We start from the raw sequence: 12,626 nt of genomic DNA, 5'->3' as shown, positions 1-12,626 counted from the left end.
AGCTGGAAGAAACCTACATGCCATTTTACATGCGTACCTCAAATTTACTTCAGAAGATGCTTTAATGCAATAAAGTTGCAAAATACAATTTTTTTAAAATCACGTAAGACAAATAGTTCTACAATTACACTGAACTGACAGGTCTGATTTTCTCTTCACAGACATCAGCTAATACCATGTATTACAATTTATGTCAATAGAACTATTCCTGATTTTCATCAGTGTGAAAACAATTCAGTTCAAGATTAAGCAACAATTAAGTTTTTAAAATCCCATTGGCTAAATTACAGGATCTTTCAGCCTCTCATAAGTCACTGATCTTTATTGGTCTGTGTTAGCTTTTCTATCAATGCTAAAAGTTAGAAACTGATAAATAGGCAAAAATACATAATCATGCTATTCTGACACCTAATTAGAACCAAAGGACAAAATACATTGCATGAGGTTTTGGTGCATGGGACGCATATAGAAAAAGGCAAGGACGGGGTGGTGGTGAACAAAAGTCCTGAAATTTGGGGATACACAATAAATGTGGATACAACCACACAGCTTCAATTCTCAGGGACGTGTTTAAATACATCCTCAAGGCAGCAATGTGATTACAAAGAATTGTTGCATTGAAATGTTCTGAGAATGGAAGCTGATCCAGTTCAAACAAGTGAGAAATGAGGATGCTAAAATGTTGAATATTTAATTAACAAAAGAAAAACAGAGAAGATCCACTAGAGACAACTGTTCTGCAATCCCAGGCTTTGGCTAGATGGCTTGAGAAACATTTCCATGTTAAATTCAGTTTAACAAAAGGAAAAGACATAGAGGTGTGCCAGAGCCTGTAATTGTTCAATTAACATTTTGGTTTAAGTGTTTAACAATTCCATCTTGAAGACCATTTAATGTGTAAAAACATATCTGCTCCTGATTGGTTTGGCATGTCCCAGAAATGCTGCTTGATTATACCTCACCCTGAAGATTGAGAAAGCTGTCTTAAAGGATTACAACCTACAGAGTCATATTTCTGATTTGTACAACAGCTGGAGGGCATCCTTGTGGGAAAGCATTTTGTGAGGGTATCGTACAGAATGTCCACTTCAAGTGTTTTACACATATGAATGCAGCAAACCTACCTTCCTGGACAGTAAATCAAAGACCCCAAGCATTTTAGGCAGGAAAAGAGAGGAGCAACACATTATATAATTTTTCTCTATTTTGTCCTGTGAACACACCCTTCTGAGAGCTCTGTTTGCTAAAGCAATTTAATTAATAAACAACTGTGCCATTCCTCTGAAGAGTCCACATGAGTATCACAGATGGCGAGATAGCTTTTTGTAGCTTTCTCACCAAAGAACACTGAATCAGGCTTTCAGCCTATATAGCAGTCAATAATTTCTAATAAAATTCACTAAAGGAGACACTTTTGGTTTGTCTGGGTTTTTTGGGGTTTTTTGAGGTGGAGAAACAATTTTGTATTTGCACTTCTTGGATTTAGATTATGCAGGCATTCACATCTCTGCTCTGCTGTTGGAATGTGTTCTACCCTCAGCATGTTGAATATTTCTGCCCTGGTGATTCTGAGTGCACATGTAAGGTAATAGCAGATTTTGACAGTGAAAAGAAAAGGGGGGGGGGGAGGGGATAAAAAAAAAAAAAGGAAAAAGAGTAAAATGTGAAAAATTGGGAAAGCAAAAAGGGGGAAAACCAGGCATAAATAATACTGAACTACAAGTGACTTAACTGAAATGCCTGGAAGGCTATAGAACCAAGGGTACTGTCTAGAAGGTCTAGTAATTTTGTAGTATCTACACTTGACAGTACTCATTGGGTAATATAGTATCAGTGTGTCCTGCTACACAGAACCTAACTAGAATAACCAGCATCAACACTTAGAGTGGAATAGTGGGGTGAGGCATCTAAATCTACAAATAAACCAATAATATTCCCCCATCAGATAAATTGAAAAAATTACTGAAAACAAGCACAGCATTTCTATGATCCAAGCTACTCAACTGCAGCTACCCCTTAGTGTTTTACACTGACCACAGAACAGACGAGGGCAGCCAGACTGTTAATTGGCAGGTCTGTGATGGAGTGTAAGAATATACAGAAGTGCCCCATAACATCTAGCTAGAAAAACTGACTATTATGGGCCTTCAAAATATGTACCACTCTGGACCTCAGGCAGCCTTCTGCAAACTGAAAAAACTAAGCGTTCTGCTTTAAGATTTTAATCTTAGTTCTCTAATTAGCAACCTTTCCTGTTTCATTAGTAATATCCAACATGAGGTAAGGTTATAACCAAGGCAGCCTTCTATTTCCAGATACTCTTCACATCTTCTAAACCATCAATAGGTGAAATCACCACCTAGCCACTGACTCCAGAAACAGCACACCTGGATTGAGGCATCTCACTGGATTTGGGTATTTACAGTGGTGAGGGAACACTGTGCAAACGTGCATAAGCAGTCTGAGTTTGTTACTTGGGAGAAAAATATGAAACATAACTCAGTCCTTATAACTCAAATACTGTAGCAACCTTGCTCCCCAAACCTTATAGCTTCTCTGGACAGCACAAAACCTGGGAGTGTTGGAGTGTCTGTTTCGCACGTGTATCCCTCCACTGCCTCTTCAGGTTTCCCACATGTTCCCTCTTCACACGGAGCCCTAAAAGCATTTCCACTGGTAGAATTCTTGGAATACTCACGTAACTGGCTACTCATCTGCAAGCCTCCTTCCTCTGCCACTGAGTCAGCTACCTGGCTGCAGAGCCTGCTTTCATTCCAGCTCTCACACCTTTCATTTACTGGCAGTTAGTTCCGTTCTCAACTGCATGCCTCTGGAGAGTTCTCTCCCTCGGGAAGAACTGCTGCAGCTTCATTGATCAGCCTGTGCTCTATATATAGCAATTTCACAGGAGTAGCCTATATTGCCTGAACTCTGTGGCACAATTTCCATTGTTTTGCAACAGCTTTAAGGCTCTCCAAATGGTCTCATCAGCAACACGATTATCTCTTTAAAAGGCTGCACTGCTCTTTGAGTGCTGTCATTCAATAAACCCACCCGCACTGAATGGAACAGAGTCCTCGTTGCAAGTCTAGATCATATTTTGGGCCTTGAAAAATAAACAAGGCTTCAACTCAAATATAGAGCTCTAACTAAACCACCAAGGCATCTTTTTAGACCATGCTGCTTTTGATTGCAGCTGATAAAACACCAGGTAGTTATTTTTCCCAGTAATACACCTTAGGAATTTGCTTCTACTTTGGCAGGTTTAATAGTTCCTGCTACAACTAACTCCTTCACAGAATCCTATTCAAACTAAAGTAACTAGCTTTCATGACTATTTCCTATGTAAATATCATTTTTAATTTTATGAGCCAAGTAAAAAAAAAAAAAACAACCACACGTACTTTGGATAAGGAATTGTCAATCTCTAATTTAAAAATCCTTAAAGAATCTGTTCCCTGGAAAGAAAATAGTTGATCTTTCACAGAAGCCTGGCTTTTAATTTCTTCCTGTTCTCCTGCAGGAATTTTTCATAATTTTTCTGAATTTTCTGGTTTTCACTTGTGTGAAGTAAATCTACTCTTGTTACTTTAAAAAACTCGGTTTGCACAAGAGCAAAACTTGGTTTGCTGAGCTCCAGCAGTACCCATTCTCCTCAGCTTCTACTACTGGAGAAGAATTATTTTGGGTTTTTTTTCCATAATCAAACAGGGTTTTGCTGTGAGGTCCCTAGGATCTGTCCCTCAGCTTTCCTGCCATCATCACTCTTTAGGTAGAACAGAAATCCTTCTCTCACCAGATGAAAGCCTTAAGTCCTTTCCTAGCCATAGCCCTTGCAAAACAGAATGTTCTGTGGCAGTTGCAGTCAGCTATAGCCTATAGGTAGATTATTTTGAAAGGTCAGATCTTCACATCTAGCCTTTTCTGCTTGTCATTTTCTGTTCTGTGGTACACTGTGTTACAGGGGCTACACTCCCATACCAGGAAATAAATATGTTAAACTTAGCATCCAAAATATCCAAACAGCAATAATAACTGTTTCCAAAGGAATACACAGAGGTAAATTACTTCATCTTTGAACAGAAATGACACTTACCAACTTTACATTATCTAAATGCATTATCTAAACATGCAGTGGGCTACTCCCTAAACATGCAGTGGGCTACTCCCTAAACATGCAGTGGGCTACTCCCTAAACATGCAGTGGGCTACTCCCTAAACATGCAGTGGGCTACTCCTAACATTTCTGTTGGGAAGCTGAGGCTTGTCCACATAGTGAAAGAAAAAAAACCCCAAACAAACCTTTACATCTTCTGACTAGGCACTGACTAGACCCAGACATTCCAGAAGGGATATCTGGCATCTACTTTCCTATGAGTGCCTGTCTCCTGATGCTACCCACCTATGCAACAATCCCGTTTGTTACAGTGTTTTATAAATCCTAGCCAACAATTTTTTTCTCTGCAGATATAAAGGGTTCTTAAGAAATGTGCTTAGAGAGTCAGAAATTGGGCTACCAAAGTCCATGTGTATGGAGAAACATCACCTGTCATGCAAGCTCAAGCTTTTCCCAGGTTACTCATTAGGAGCACAAAATAATTCTATTTCATATTCCTACACTGAAACTCTTGACTTTGAGCCCAGTTCTTGTTGCTGACAATAATGGCTGACAGGTAGATAGAGGTTATAATGGCTCCATTATAAAGGAAACCCAAAAGGATACAGAGTTAAAGGTTTCACAGCTTACCATCTCTGTCTCTGCTTGATGTTTCAGCTTTTGAATTCTTGTCTTTGCATCTTCTTTTTAACATTTTTATAGGACTTCCTAGGTGGACTACCTAATAATGTAGCTGTATTATTTGCCGGATAAAAATCTAATAAAAGAGCTCCCTCTAAAACAAGCAAAAATAAATACAACAAATGTATAGTTCTACTCTGGCCCCATTGATTTCAAATCCCACAGAGGTTCCACTTTTGTAGTATCATTTACATGCTAACTCAGGCTAGAAATCGTTCAGTGACATGCACTGAGCTTCACCTTGGGACATGACCCTGCTAGGGTTCCATCCTCCCACATTTTCATTTTGCCTTCATGTTGAGTACTCGTTTTTAAACTGCGACAAAGTGTACATATGGTTCACGATCAAATTCTCAAGAGGAGACCCACTAGTTTTAGGAACAACAGTGGAAGGAATACGAACAGAGCAGCGTGAAAAGGAATCTCAGCAAGGATCTGCCTGACTGAAGTCTCTTCTGCATTCAACATTTGAATTTTCTACATTATTTATTGCCACCATCAAAAGTTTAATCCTTAAGGCATCATTCTGCATGCAGTTGGCTTATAAGCACATGAAACCCTAGGTAGCTTAATTCCAATACAGTTATATAAATTATTAACCTCATCTCCAAATAGGATATGAATTTCATCTGAGGAATTGTCTAAGATCCGGAACTTTAGTCCGGAGACCAAATTTCTTGCATTCAAGCTCATTTTCAAGAGCTCTGTTAAACCATCTTTTACTTAAAGGCTACTGTAGACAAGTGCCATTTTGTAAACTGCAAGCAGGACCAAGAAAATATCTCTAAATTAAAATATTTAGCTAAAAGTCATATTTTCAACCTACACTTCTGAATTTTTCTCTCCAGCTGATGGGAGCAACATTCCGAACACGTCCCCTCCACCTCCAACCCCCTTAAAAACTCTAGGAAGAGTAACCTATAATAGTGGTTAATTGTAAGGTACCTTGAGGTAACTTACTGCTCTGAGTGCATCAAACATGATAACTTAGGACATGACTAATCTCACAAGAGAAAACTCTCTGCAAGCACCAGTTCTATTATTCATTCCCTACTGTCACCCTGAGTGTTCTCAGAAGAGTTCTCCAAATGTCACCTTCCCACTAACTTTCACATAGCTACATATATGTGGCTAGAAATACTGCTTCAAATATATCCCAGTGTAAACGTTCAGCTTCCACATACACAGAAAATGCATTAGTTTCTTCTAAAGAAAAAGCACTAGGAAAAAGAAGAAAAAAAATGAAACAAGTTTTATCCACAGAGCCAAGTGCATCATTCTATGTTAACCTCAAAACTAAATGTAGATAGGAAAAAAAGTTATTTTTAACATCACTAGAATTCTAAAGAGCTTCTTCCAATAATCCATAGGAAGACATGGGTGGATTTCTTCCCGCAGCAGTTCTGACCTCACATTCGGTCTATGACTCTTCGCTCAGTTTGCCTATTGTTATTTCCCTCCAGAATTCATATCTGAGAAATAATAACACATTGTGCAAATAATCTATATTCTGTACATGAAGAAATATGTATATTCTCTGCTAACATTACTTTTTATTTCCACTTGTGTAGCTTTAGCCACCTAGCTAAGAAAAAGTAACAAGGTAAAATACACAATTGCCAGGTGAAACGTGATACAGCAAGCAAGAGACTGGCTCAACTCCTGGTAAGTACCACTGATACACCAGCACAGACCAGAATGCAGGTTGACCCAAAATGGGAAGCAAAAAGTGAAAGAAAGCAGCTACTATATATAAGTATGTTCTGTAAATATCCTCAGATCTCTTAAGAGGAAAGAGAGAAGCATTCTATGATTTGAGAATGAAGATTCTGGTAACATCTCAGTGGAACCCATTTTTGGATCTGATCCAAAACTCAGGTAGTAAAGGTATGGTGAGTTGCCACAGGGCACTGAGTTGTTGTTTCCATCAGCAATTGCCAGTAACACTGCTGCTAGCAGGGAAAGAGTGGTCATGAACAGGCAGTACACATCCAGACACTGCCAACACGTGTGTTTAATATTTTATTGTATAATGCCCTTTGGACACAAGGAGTTTTGAGAATCCCAACCTTACAAGCATTCTAAAGTGGACTGCTTTGGTCTCTTGAGCTAGTCTATTCCAACAGTAGTCTTTCTTTCAAATCCTAGATCCCTTGAAGTCACCAAGTTTATTCTGAGTAAAATGGTCCATTTCCCCCACTGATTTCTTTTCACCTTTTTCTTAGAAGAAAAGCTCACATTCTCTCTGTAGCCTTCACCATCAAGATCTTTTCTATGATTTAAAGTAGCACTGGAATAGGCTGCCCAGGGAGGTGGTGGAGTCTCCATTTCTGGAGATATTCAAGACCCATCTGGATGTCTGTTTGTGCAATATGAGCTGGGGAGCTGCTTTGGCAGGGGGTTTGGACCCGATGATCTCTCAAGGTCCCTTCCAACCCCTACAATTCTGTGATTCTGTGACAGTATTTATAAGGTCTGACAAGGTAAAAAAAAAAAATCAAAACCTCCATGAACATTTTTAATTCTGTTCCATTCCAGTCTTAGTGACACCTATATATATAGCAATCCATATTTTAAAATGAGAAAAACTAATGCAGATAGGTTAAGTAATCCAGATAAGAGTGGACATCTAAGCACACCAGAATCCACACACAAACTACAAGGTCCATTACAGTTTGTTGAAGGTCTTTCAGCAAGACCTTTACTACAAAACTGTCTTCTTGTAAAAGTAATGTCAACACCACTGAATTTTCTTGCATCATTTCTGATTTAAAAGTAAGAAACCAAACCAAAAAAACTCCAACAAAACACAAAAACACCACACACAAAACCTAAAACACCTTTTTTCTTACAGCATAAAGGAAATGTACTACTTAAGAGTTTGCTTTTCATTAGAAATCAGGAGTAGTATCAACTTTTCCTCAAATTACCTTTAGAAGCCAGATCTGGTTAGTTTAAATCTTCAAAGCTTGCCTTGCTCTGTCTCCTTGGCTCTTTTTTTTTTTACTGTCATACATTGGCTCATTTTTTGTCTGACAGTTCTTTTATTACCAGATTTCATTTGAATCCGATTTCCCCCCCCGTCTCATTACTCCTGTCTTGCTCTCTGTTTGTTCTCTTTTTCTTTCCCTGTCTGACAATTCTCTTATTAGTGGATTTGGTTTTGCTTTTGTTTCATGCTTTCTGGTTTTATTCTCTTGTGGCTTATTTTTGCTTTCTTACTTATTTTCCTCCTGTCAAGGCCTCCTTCCCTTTCTGCCTATTCTCTCAAAAGGTATATACTTACCTTTTGTTTAAGGTTATCGGATTTCAGCAAGTTGTGGAGTTGATTTATTATTAGATAGTGCCATGCAGAAGGAGCCACATTGAAACCTTAGTTCCTTCAGCTATTTGGTCTAAGAGCACAACCACTAATCCAAGAATCAACCTATTTATATAGCCATTAGCTCTCCTTCTTAGCTACCACATGACCTAGATTTGACTGGGTTAAGAGCAAGGACACTGCTTTTAAGTTCCTTACTTTCTCCATAAGCCACTATTCTCCATTCCTAGCATTCTCCACTAGGTTTCTCCCAGTTAGTACAGAGAAAAGGTGACACACAAGCCATGTCTTGGCTCCGCTCCTCACAGGTCTCCTAACAGGATCGCTGCAGTAAATGAACACTCTCCTGAAGCACATTAACAGATACGATCAACAAAACTTGCAGCTCCCCTGTGCCTCAGCTCCTCCCCAGGGAAACAGTTGTGTGTGCACATCAAAAAGTCTTCCTGTAAGATGCTTCAGTGGGTAAGTGAGAGCTTCTGTGTGCTTCGCTGAGGAAAAGGTGGAAATGATGCTATTAGTGAGTTTACTCTAACTGGCCTCCTAATCCTTCAAAGATTTCACTGTACCACCAGGATTGGACATGTCTAGGAGTTAGCAAGCACCCATTGGAACAGAGTGACCGCTTCCAAGTAGTCAAGGCCCTCAGGAAAAGCCAGGGAGACCTCACTTACTTGCCACCTGTGTCACTTTTTCTACAGGTGGCAGAGTTTGAGACAATACCAAGAAAGAATTACTGGGACAGGAGGCTGATCTGAAAAGCGATGCTTGGCCTATACTGATACTTAGGGATCCACTTATCAACGGGGTATTTATTTTATTGAGAGTAGAAAACACACTGACTGCAAGGAGGAGAACACTGTCTGACTGCCCTGCTTATGGATGGAGAATTTCTGCTTCCAAAAGCACCAAGGAAAAGAGGTTTACTAAATTCCTGGGCAAGAACTCAAACTGATGTATTATTTGTCAAGAGACACATTAAATAAACTTGGTCTTTTTTGCTGTCATCAGCTGTCTGAAAGACAAGATACAAGCATTAGAGTTTCTTCTAATGCCTCAGCACTTATGTTAGAGTAAGCACAGTTGAAGCATCTTCTGTTTGGAAGAAAGGTGTGATGTCAGGTGTGGTGTTACTTGCTGGGTCTGTTTGTTCCCCACTGGGGTTCTATTTCAGTGTCTCTTGTACATATTTACACAGGGAGTGAACAAAGTAGCAAATTGTCTTTGGTAAATTAGAAGTTGGCATATCAATAGGAGGATGAAGTGCCTTGTCATTGTCATAGCCCATAAAGATGACCTCTATAAAGTGACTCAGCATTCCTTTCAAGGTCAGTACTACCCAAGCACAAGTAGTATACTTCCATTTAGTTATTTTCAGAAGACAGTCTCTCTATTGTCACCAAAGACATTTTCATGCCATTTTTTTGGTCAAAGGTCAGAGGATTTTCTCAGAGTTTCCAGTTTTACCAATTTAAAAAATCAAAACCAGTTCTCTATCCAAGCAGCAGTGCAGACAGTGAGTGCTTAAGCTTCTGAAAATGTAACGAAAAAGAAGAAAAAAAAAAAACAAAACAGAAAAAATACTGAGAAACATGCTGTTGCTGGGGCAGGCTTTTTTTTTTTTAATTTCTTTTTAAACAGACACATCTGCACCAATTTCTTAAACTAAATGGTATTAATCACATTACCAGAGTAAGTCCCACAGCAAAGATGATTCATCTGATCTGCTGATAAGAAAGGCCATCTCCCTTTCTGCAAACTCTACTCTTTTCCACATCACTTAGTTTCTTATCTTGTGATTTAAATAGAATTGGGACTATATTGCATACCCTTGATACAGAAGTCCCACTAACGTTTCAATAACTGCTCACCACTATGCATAAAATCTCCTATTAGTGGTCTTTGAGTGCTGCTGAACCTGACATAGCACTAACCTGAAGCAAGCAGACTGGGATTAGAAATTTCAAAGCCATTTAGATGCCTTAAAGATGCACTGTCATAATCTGCCTTTGGGAACAATCTGCCCTCACAGCAAAAGTTAGCGTGTTAGGAACATACTCCAATTCCCACAGGCTCTCCTCCAGCCCAGCTATAGCTACTGTAAGTGCTGTTTCAGCATTCTCACCCATCTATGCTGGATTTGATGACCATAAGCATCCCCTGCACGCTTCATAGGACAGCCAGAATCAGGTAGGCACATGCTGCCTTTAAATTAAAACTGTATGGCAAAGCTTCCTTTTTTTCCCAGTACCTCAAGAAATGGAACAGTCAAAAGACAAATAATAAATTTCATAAAATCAAACCTGTGTACCGTAGAAATTAGAGACTCACTTGCATTCAAACACAAGACAAACTCCACTGGCCAGCCCACAATTCCACTGTCCCTATTAGTCCTGTACTCCAAACAGACTAGCAAGAAGCACAAAAATTTGATCCCACACTGCAATTATTATTATATTATAAATTCTATTAAGTAGAATCCAAACAAACCAAATGGAAGATGCATAAGGGAATCTGGGTCCTCAGTTTCTCAACCACTGTGGCTTGAACTCAGGCCAAAGCAGTGATTGTTCTGCATCTGAATGCTGATCTGGAGTCAGGAACTGCTCCTAAGTTTCTGCCTGGAGCTCGTCTATACCATGTTCAGAATAACTGCACATGCCAGAACAATCACAGACCCTGCTTAATTCTGCCAAAACTCTATCCACTTCACTGGAACTTAATTTGGCCCAGAGTCTGACATTACTTAATTCAAACAGCATATTGTTATAAATTTGCTGGGAACTATTCCCTGGTTGTTTATCAGCAGGAAGACAAAAATTTAAAATACAGTTTATGTTTTCCAAGGCCAAGAATTGCTGGCTTTATAGTAACAGTATTGACTTATAAATAAACAGTTAAAAGGAGGGCAAAAATCTATCATGTGGGATAATAACCCTCTCATAAGTACTGAAATGATATCTACCTTGCAAATAGAGAGCAACCAAGGCTTCTGAACCACTTCAACTGTATAGAGAAACCTTTGGATATTGTTAACAGATGATAGATAACAAGTTGTGAAATTAATATACTTCCATTTCCTTCTCATTACTTGAGATAAGAGTAAATTACATCAAATGAATCCCTTATCGAAAAGAAACAAGGATGTTTCCATACCCTTAAAACATTTTTATTTTCACTTTACAGTTCTTCCCTTTAACTTTTGTTGAAGATACACATAATACCAGTATTTTTCCTCCTGTATTCTGTCCTCAGGAAAAGCCCATGGTATACAGAGAGCAAGTGTCAAACAAGGAAAAGGTTTGGGCCAAACATACGTATCTTGATTTTTCACCATCCACTTGATCATAGTTTCCCCCAAGTTCAGAAGTATTTAGACGCGAGTGCCAAGTTAATGCACATGCAGAGAAGGAAAAAAGGAAAGCAAGCAACCTGTAGGTAAAACAGTATTAAAATGTCTTCATATTTCAGACCACCTTCAGTAAAGCTCTCACTTGTTAAGGCATAGAGTTTGCCAGCAAACGCATTCAGCAAGTAATCAAACCGAACTATTTCAGAAGCCCAGACCAACCCGTGTTGCCTCGTAACTCCCAGACAGGAACTCGGATGACTGAAATATTTTATTAATTGATACTGAATATTCTTCTACCATAGAAGCACTTCATCTACACAAATATGAGGCAGCACAGGAGGCTGACTCTGAAGGTGTCAATCTTAATGAGTTGACTCGAGTAGACACCCCTTCCCATTTCACAATACCACCTTTCATCATTGTTGCTTTAGAAGGTGTTCCAAAAGTTTACTGGTTTGAAAATACATTCTAAGAGACAGAAATTGCAAAAGAAGCAAGAAAAACTCTTCTATTGCTCCAAGGCATGATAAATTGAAGAAAATACTATGCTCCAACTGCTTTTTATATTCTTACTATTTTCAGACAACAACCTCTCTCTTTCATGGAAGATAATTTGTGATAAATTGGTTCTAATCAATTGTTTTAAAACCAGTGACTGAGTTTTGTACAAACCCCAGGAAGATTGCCAGGGAAGCCAATGCCTCACCCCTAGAGTAAGGCTGGTTTATGAGCTGTCATATTCCGCAAATCTCATCTAAAACTGAGCTCTGCCTCTGAACTATTTAACAATTAGATTAAACATTTTGCTACAGTTTCACTGTAATTCAATTGAGATGAGAGTTTAAGCAAAACAAAACCTCAAAATGCCACTCTATCTATACTCACCCTGATACTGTTTGAAATACCCAACAACACTCCCAGCAAAAATTTCCGTTGCTGCAAAAACTTAATGGGCCTTAACATTTCATATACCACAGAGCCAAACACGGACAGACAAACTACAGGTTGATGTTAGTTAGAATACCGTAGGACACCAAAAGAGCACTTCAGGGTAAAAAGCTCCCCGCCGCTAATGGTCTGTGTTTGAGCTGACAGCAGTGACATACATATACAGGGTGAGAATTCCTGGGGGCGAAGTCGTCATACAAATGAAG

This window comes from Gallinula chloropus (genome assembly GCF_964237585.1).
Source record: "Gallinula chloropus genome assembly, chromosome: 6".
NCBI classification, from domain to species: Eukaryota; Metazoa; Chordata; class Aves; order Gruiformes; family Rallidae; genus Gallinula; species Gallinula chloropus.
The sequence above is the reverse complement of the archived record's forward strand: the minus strand, read 5'-3'. Positions refer to the sequence as shown.